Source organism: Hyposmocoma kahamanoa, unplaced genomic scaffold (genome assembly GCF_003589595.1).
Source record: "Hyposmocoma kahamanoa isolate Upper Pololo Valley unplaced genomic scaffold, ASM358959v1 88, whole genome shotgun sequence".
Taxonomy (NCBI): Eukaryota; Metazoa; Arthropoda; class Insecta; order Lepidoptera; family Cosmopterigidae; genus Hyposmocoma; species Hyposmocoma kahamanoa.
In genome coordinates, this window is record NW_020654466.1 from 3144756 (window position 1) to 3154115 (window position 9360).

Consider the following 9360-nt stretch of genomic DNA (forward strand, 5'->3'; position numbering starts at 1 on the left):
TCCTTTTTTTTTTCTTCTCAGTGTTTGTGTACAGTTCTAACGTAAAATTTAACTATTAGCTTATCTGTGGAAACTTGTAATCGGCCATCTATATTTACATCTGTAACTAGTTATATACCTAGCTGTTAGTTTCGCTAAAAATGTAAAATAAAAAAATTAAACAAAATAAAGTGGAAAAACTAATAACTCTGGGAATAAATATTTATTTTTTTAAATGAAAATTACAGATATACTATATCATCATACTTTTTTTTATTTGGCTTACAAAACTGGTTACATAGTTATCAGTCTTAATTAGATATGCTTAAATACAATTCGAATATAATGGAACCTACTAGATGTAAGCACAACATGCGTATAATTTTCACGTAAATCTCCTTACGAACTAATTTGGACTCGGATAGCCCAATTTCTGTTTATAAATTAAATAAAAAAACAAATGAAGAATGTAACTTAGATATTTAAAAACAAAAAGAAATACAAATAAGTTTTTGATAACCATTGACTTAAAAATAAATGGACGACGGGTCTAATACAAAAACTACGAAAAAAATGTCCCAAGTCAACCTATTTAAACGTAGTGACATGTAAAGGAATATGAAAAAGCTTGTAACGAAAAACGTTACATACCTCTTTTTTTACATAATCGGTTAACGAGTGCTAATGCGAACGCGTGGATTCTCTGCGGCTCGCATATAAAAGGAGTTGCGACGGCGCCCGCGCACACATTTCTCACGAGCCGGCATCGCCTACGCGCGCTCCTAATTACTTAATTTGCAAATATAAATCCGCATTTCGGCAACTACGACAATTGCTTTTGAAATTAACAATTTGTGAGTATAAGAAGTTCCCGTATTCGGGTGAGTATTCCAATACCACACCACTTATTTTCGTAATTCGCTATTTTTGTAAAATGGCGGTCGCGGAATGTGCATTCGTTAATTACGCGGTTCCTGTACATCATTAGGTCAAACAAATACGTTCCCTTACGGCTGGCAGCAACAATCCAGCAGCCAGTTATTTAATTTTGATGAATCCGCGTAATTAACGAAGGCACATGCGATGCCACGCGGTTTTACGTGACTTGACCTTTTAAACTTTCCTTTTAGTCAACGTGTCATTTCACAATTGTATTTATTTCGTTTTATTTAGCTTTGTTCTTGCTTGTGGGTGCCTTCTGCCTACCCACAAGTACTTAACCTTTGTTATTTTTCATTTTAAATTCCGTTGTGATTTTCTCCCGGCAGCAGGATTAATACGTAAGCCTTCCCTCATTGGGTAAAGCATTCCTTAAGCTGCCGGGACGGAATCGAAACGGGCGCGTGCACAGCAGCGCAGTATACCCGCACTGTAACATGTTACAGGAACTCCGTTAGGGTTTAAAACCCTCGGCCACTACGTGGCAAACACCAACTTCAAGCGACGCGCGTCGTGCCTGGCAGCCGCAGTTCCGGGTTCACTTCCCGTCGGAGTCCTCCTTCAACATCTTCCGTCTCCGACACGACAAGGCGCCGGCTATCTACATTCCAGCCGGCCTTTACCCAGGGGAGTGCATAACCCCGGGAGTGCTAACGATCCGTACCTTTAGGCCGGAGCCCACGTATTCATAAATTTTTATGTACCCTGGGATTCATTTCTCTTTTTAATTAAATCAGTTAACCGCCCTACCTTCTTTTATTTTCACCCTTATTAGGGAAAGGTAGGGAACCCAGGTTACAAGCTAAAACGTTGAATTTAAATTGTAATGTCATCGCAGTACTGTCTAATTTTGCTTGCTTCGCTGTCAGTCGAACAAACGAAGACTAAAGCGTGAATGACGCTCTGTATACGATTTTAACGCCCTATAAGTTCGGATACTTTTTAGCGCGGACCCGACGTCCATATAATTGTAAGTCAATGTTGATAACTTACTTTTTTTATTAAGTTTTACATATACACCGTTTGGCTGAAGACAAAGAACCACCGAAAATATAGAAAACATTTCGAATACAATTATAGTCACTACACATTCTATAGAGAGGTGAATGATGACCAAATCTTGTCTTACATGCAGGCAGAGCAAAGGTTGTAATCAGCTACCTATCCGAGGGAGAGAAAACTTGACATGCTCTTAAATATCCGACGAATCAATGTGACCATTGATTAACTGCCTCTGTGGCCTAACGGTTACCATGCCGGACTGCCACGCAGAGGTCCCAGGTTCGATTCCCGGGCCGGGAGAAATAGTTGTATGGCCTACAATTATTTCTCTCGTGAGTTTGGGTGTAATTTGTGGTTGTCTATGTGTGTGTCCATGGCACCCGCGACACAGGGTTTCCCTAGTGCGGGGCTATGTTGAGTGTGTGCGTTATTTATTTATTTATTTATTTATTTATTTATTTAACTTATATAAAAACATGATGTCTGTAATTTTCCATATATAAGAAAGAAAGACCGTAATGGGTGACATACTTATGTACATATATCACTCAAACTGCGCGCGGCCCACAACATTACTTCTTGAAAACGTAAACGCTCTCGTCGTGAGGACCCATTATAAATTCTAGCTCATGTTCGCTACTTCATCACGGAACACTTTTAAAGAGATTTGTGCACATGGCTGAGGAATTTCCATTTTCCAAAGGGGTTTCTTGTCGTCATGCGAGGAATTCCTATATCAGCGTGTGTTATTACAATTACCATCACCAGCTGAAGTACAGTCGCATATTTATAGATGTTGACGCCCTTAATAGCATAAGAAAATAATGTGTTGGATAATGAGAAAGACGTACATAACGGCGCGTTACTAAAATAGTTGATTACTGATTACAAAAATATAGAGTAGTTGGTTTATTCGCTAAATCAACGACTGCAGTTATTATTATTTTAGAGCGGGTAACACTAAATGAAGTTGTAAGTTTTTCGGCAGGGAAGAAGTTTGACAAGTCGCCGGTTATGATGTGCACTTACCATCGAGTATATAACCAGAAATAGACACGAAATAAGGGACATTCATACCTAGCAACTCATCAGGCAAATGGGCCTTGTATCACTTTTAAATATCAACTCTCGTTTGCGCTGAAATCACAAATTAGAAAGTTGAAATAATACAGCTCCAACAACTGACATGTGTTTGTCTCCGTATATTCCAAAATTGGTCAATTTGAAGTGAAACAATTGACAACACTCATTAATTGTTTCGAATTCGGGCTGGCCAATCAGAGAGCAGTTGTCATCGTAATGATTTGGCAGAATAGTTTTCAGACAAATTAAATGACATTTCGTCTCTATTTCTTGTTATATATTCGATGGCACTTACAGACCCATTGGCTCTAAATTTAACTGCTTTGACGTTATAATTCACCGCGGGCTTAAAGAATTAAAAACGAAGAACCTAGGGATCAATTATCAAATATTTTCTGAGACAATTAGTGACGAGGGAGTTTTGCTCAACGTCTCCCCTTTACGTCATATTCTGACATGTAACATGAAACGAGGCGACGATTGATAGAAAAGATTCAAAAAGCTTTCCTTAGATTTTTCTACAAAAATGTACGGCTATTATCCATTTTTGTATCCGACAAAGTATTTACTGGGGACTCTTCAGTATAATTCCCTTGAGGTGAGGCGGAACAACAACCTGCTGGAATCTGTTTCTCAGGTATTACGCGGCGAATCGGACTGTCCTGAGCTAGTGGGACAGCTTGTAAGGCTCTTTATCCCAGACATTCCTAAAATAGTTTTAAGGGCGCGACGTCGTGAACTATTCACAGTCCCACCGGTGCGTACCGTACCGCGCAGGAACTCACGACTGCTCCGTGCCCTCGCAATGCTCAATCAACTCTTGGCATCAGCACCGGAGTGTGATCTGTTTGCATGGCGATGGGCGGCTGTGTGTTGTGAATGCCTGAGATTTTGTGAAGCGATGGATGATAGTGAGTCAAGTATAGTGCTATAGTTTAATTTATTATTTCAGTCTTTGGTTTTTTATAAATTTTTATTGTTATTTTTTAATTAGTTTGGTTTCACGGCGCGTTGGTTATGGAACTGTAATGCCGTGTAAACATATTTACAATAAATAAAATTGACAGAGATGTATTGAAGAAGACGTACTAAGCCAATCCAAAACTATGCAATACGGACAAGAAGGAGATGACGATATACTTCTTACTCCGCTGGCTCTGCAACCTAAAATGTTCTTAGCCTACAAAACTACACGAGACTACGCAACTTCTTTCGTTCCAGTTTCGTGTGCAGTCCTTAAAGCACGTTATACTTTTTATTGGGTTTTTTCTGCTTTTATCGCCGTTAGCGACACCCGTGAAAGACTTATGAAGTTTTTCCCTCAACCAGTACCTTTGCAGTTATCAAGCTTAAATGTCAATGTTCCACAATCTATCTCCTAAATTGGATTGCAGGTGTACTACGACAACCCACTTTCTAAGCGTAGCAAAAATTAGGTATTATAGATGAGTAACAATGTTAAGCAGAATGGAGTCGAATTCTAAATCCGTGGGATAACAGTGTTCATTCTTTGTTTCATTTCAGACCCAAGCACATGAATTCAATATCATCCAAAAGCGTCTATTACACTACTCAATTTCAAGGCACGCATAGGCAAGGATAGGCTTGTACCAACAGGCGCACGACTTGTTCGTCCCGTCACTTAATATTATAAAAAAAGTTAAGGAGCTCTGTCGACGAAAGACGAAAGCGGAGAGCAGTCGTGTAGTTTAGTTCCTCTGGTTCGCGCAGCCATTTTGTCTTGCTATCGCCATTGCAGTTAAGTTTTGTTGTACCTGATAGACATTTACATATAGACATGTCCTATTCGTGGAGGAAAAATTACAAAAATTATACGAAGAAGGATGTACTGGCCGAGGACTTTGACATTTTACCTAAAATTAAACTATTTTTCCGGATTTACATCGCGTATATTTGTTTTCTCAAACAAACCTTTTTTAAAAAAATAAAGAAAAAACAAATATACGCGATTTAAATCCGGAAAAATAGTTTCATTTCCTATGTGTAACAATCGCGAAAACCTAAGAACTCGATATTTTACCTAAACTTTAAATGAAAAATAACAACAACGAATACAAATTTCAACGACGCCGTGATAGTAACACGTACAACGCTTCCGATGTTCGCATTCAGAATGAGTAATTGCCTGGTTGGCAGAGTGATATAATAAGCGGCTCATTAACTAGGGGTCAAGCCCATTCTTGAAGCAGGGTCCTAGAAATTGGGTGTTGGGTGAAAGTGTAATACGCGTTAAAGTCCCAGTATTTGAAAGGACAACAAAGGAAATTCTATTATATTTTGGATATGAAATGATCAATATCTTTGACATTCAGTAAAATACTCTAGAAACTAATACCAAAAGCCATGGTTTTCCTGTTCAATAATATAGCTTTAAAATTAGACAGGTTCAAAACTCGGTTAAATAATATAGCTTTAAAATTATATCTTCTAAATTGAGAGCTAAATTAAGGAACGTACGTTTGTAAATGTTTAGAACACCACCTCTCGCTTAGGGTGAAGAAAAAATCGTGATGGAAATTGCACGTCAAAAACGGTTCCTTAAAAGAAAAACTTAGGATTGTGGCTTCCAGCACAACGTGTCCTGCTTGATACGGCACGTATTGTACGCCCATTCTTCAACCTAAGTCCCTAAGCCCGGTCGCCTGTGTCATTGCCAGGGAATACCGCCTCTCCCATTTAGAAATTCAAAATCTTTTAGGCCTAGGGAGAGACAAGAATCTAAAATAAATATAATAATAAGAAATTGTTTATTTAAACAGATAAGTTTTATTATGGGGCCCTGGCTTCTAGCTAGGTTCAAAGACCTGTGTTACGGAAAACGTACCTTGATCTAATACGTAACGTATTGTAAACGAAACGTTCGAAGTTTTAAACTTTAAGCCCAATTTGAACCCGTTTAGAAACCATGACCTTAAGAAAAATAAAGGTTCTGACAAGATGGCAAAAAAACCATTTAAACCCAATACAGAGATCGGTAGGCTGGTTGTCACACCTGTAAAAAGTATGAATGGGAATAGATGAAAGAAAGAACCAGTATGTAGAATAAAAGTACGTGAGGAATAAATGATAGAACTAGAAGGAAAGAGTATAACTAGAAATTACAGGCTTTGACGACTTACGTCAGAAGTGCCGTCCACTTACTTAAACGTCGCTTAGTGACAAATGGTCAAATATCCGTTTTAAATAGAAATATATATATATATATGTCAGAAAATTATCTTTTAAAAATAGTTAAAATTAGTTGACGCGTTTGGCTAATCGGAACTTACCCTAACGGATCCACTGAAAATCAGCGTCGTAGCACTTCCAGTGAGACGACACCAAGCTGAGTGGATGACGGATTCCGTAACAGCACAGCACGCACTTTTTATGGCTTGTTACTTGTTTATTTGTTACAATATTAATATTTCTTATTTGTGTAATATGTGCACGTGTAATATTTAAATGTTATGCTTTAGTCTTTCTTTCCGTCTTATGTTATGTATCGTACAATTTAAATATATGTGTACTGTGTTGTTTTCGTGAATAAACAATTTCTATTCTATTCTATTCTATTCTAACGTTGCATAGCTGAAATATCGTTAAACAATTTCAATATTTTAAAACTGGGTTATGGTTTTTTTTATTTATCTTAGTTATGCATTGACTTTGCAAGTCAATGTAGTTATAGTATATAAAACAATAAAAATACAGACACTAAAGCAAGCACGGAGAAATCTTTCTAATCTATTTAAGTCGCTCTATTAGCTCCTTGTAAAAGAGTTCGTCCAGGGAACTGCCGCCTTATCTATTTCTCCTGCCAAGCAGTAATGTGAGCATTACTGCGTTTCGGGCCTGGTTTCCGATGAAATTACAGGCATAGCTTTCCGATTTAAAGCTCTGAGTGGCACTGCAACTGTTATGAACAGGCGTGTAGCTTACCTTTAGGCGCGCGACTTTTTCATCCCGTCACTTAATATTGTGAAAAAAGTTATAATTATATTTAAATTAGCCAATTTAAAAAAAAAAACTGAAAATTCTCTCTATAAAAATATAATTACTGCTAACTTAAATGTGACTTGTTTAGTACTTGACTAGACTAAAGGGGCATAATTATAGTCAGTTGTTTTTTTTCGTGTTATTTTTGAATTAATTATTGTAATTGAACTACGTAACAAAAGCATAGTTCCGTATATAACTAAGTAAAATCTTTTGATATTAATGTTTTCGTGTTAACAAACGTCAAATATGACTTTATAAAGTAGAAATTATAAAGTGTCAGTTTTACACTTACGGTACCTAAATCCAACAATTATTAAGATAGATTTTTATAAATAATTATGTGGTTTGGCCCTTTTTTCTTTGTTTCGAAAATGTGTATAACTCAATTTTGATAAAAATGTTAGTTGTGTCTTTTTTCGTTCTAAAAGCAAGCGCTGCCAGCAACATTTTACAAAGAAGGATGGCGACATCCCGTGTATTTTGTGACCTAGTGTTTTTGACGACGTGCATTAAAGAGCCCTATCAATAAAAAGCTAATTGAGCACATCCTGTAGAAGCACGACTTTATAAAAAGTTGATATAGGTTATGCTTATTACCTTGTCCTGTATTTCGTTTCGGATGTTTGTTTTTCAACAAGTTTTCAGTTTTTCTCTCAGAAAGAATAAAGAACTTCATGAATATTCCCAAATTTGCCAAACTCTGCCACATTTAATACAACGTTAACATGTTCTGCCGCAATGAAAGTGAATAAAAATGAAACCTGTCAACATGGCAGAAATCTGCCACAAATGGTCACACTGTTCTCTGTTCTCAACCTCAAAGTGACATTGACCAGAGACCTCTTGTCAAAACGTTCCTTTGCTAACTTTCACTGTCATTACAATTTTGCCTAAATATTTTTTTCACATTGTGTTTTATTTTTTAATGTATGTCATTATTGTTTAATTGATTATTTGATTAGGTATTTTCTAGCGTTAATGTTTTATGTGTGTCTTATAAAATAACCAATACTTTAGGTAGATAAACATTCAATCGTGTTTAAACAACAACGTTACCTAATGTATGGTCGAACAGAGGCAATTCCGTTACGTTCTTGTATTTATTCTAAAATACATTGTTTAAGATTTCTTTATTTCTGATTTCTAAAAATATACGAAAATATTTTGATAACCAGGCATAAACTTAAACGTAAAATTATACTAGTCAATGAACGGCTCTTCGTTGATTTTATAGTTAATTGGGTCAGATTTCCTTCTTTATTGTTGTTCGTAGTTCTACTACAGAGAGTCCAACACCATCATCTATTTGTGGTTGGTTGCCATCCAGGCGTAATCAGTAACCAGATCTTCGTTCCCATTGCATAATCTGAAGATCAATTCCAAATTAATAGTAGCCAATACGGTGACTTAGGTATTCTACTAGCATAATTTCGTTACAATACGTATTAGATTAGGAGATTGACCGCCAATTCGAAATGCAAACTACCTAACGTTGAAGTTGAAATATCTTGTACAGCCATTCAGTTTGTAAAACTTACTTTAAACGTTGAGACCCCGATAATTGATACAATAATACATAAGGAATTACCAACTAAACTCTATTAGAAGTCCGAAATCGAAGACTGGCTTTCGGAGTCGAGGTTCGTAACTCATAAATCGGCCGTGAAGCATACAATGTTTTACATCACACTAGCACGTAAGTAGTATGATTGCATGCAGGCTACCTTACTATAATGCCCCAAATAAAATTCTCGAGCCTTTTTTACAGCTATGGTCGATAATGAGAAAAAACCCGAGTATTTTATTTGGGACATTATAGTCACGTTAGGCTGCAATTATACCACATGCTCGGAAATGATTGCTGGATGGAACTATCGAAAAACGAACGTGGAAACTTTGTCGTTTACGGACCATACGACTTCTTCCCGGCCAAGGCCTGCAAAGTATGAAAATCCTCTAATATCTGTTGTTCTAAACTTTCAAATCTGCAAAAGTGCACTAATAATGCACTATGTAAACAGGCAAAAGAAAAACTCATGCAGCCTACTGTACAAAAAAGAGGTTTCTTTCTATTAAATCTAAGATGTAGCAGATATGGCTAACACACCTAGCCTGTTTCGAAGAATGAAAATTTTGACTACTACTAAAGTGCCTTGGTATTCTTTTGTTTTTTTTTTCTATTTTCGTCGTTTAAATGAGTTCTACTGATGAATACTATCTTTGAGTGCCATTTTTGCTAAAATATGATCAAGTTGGTTGACATGTTATTGCACAGTATCCATTTGCCATATTCATATTCACATTCGCTTTCGCATTCGCATTCGCATTCGCATTCGCATTCGCATTCGCATTCGC

The 9360-nt window shown here is 36.8% G+C and overlaps 1 long non-coding RNA gene across 1 annotated transcript; it reads left to right on the top strand.

The window, feature by feature from the left end:
* Positions 1 to 614: 614 nt before the first annotated feature.
* Positions 615 to 1664, top strand: LOC113235754. Its single transcript, XR_003310889.1, has 2 exons — positions 615 to 860; positions 1365 to 1664. It is a non-coding gene; the product is annotated as an uncharacterized LOC113235754 (long non-coding RNA).
* The last annotated feature ends 7696 nt before the right edge of the window (positions 1665 to 9360 follow it).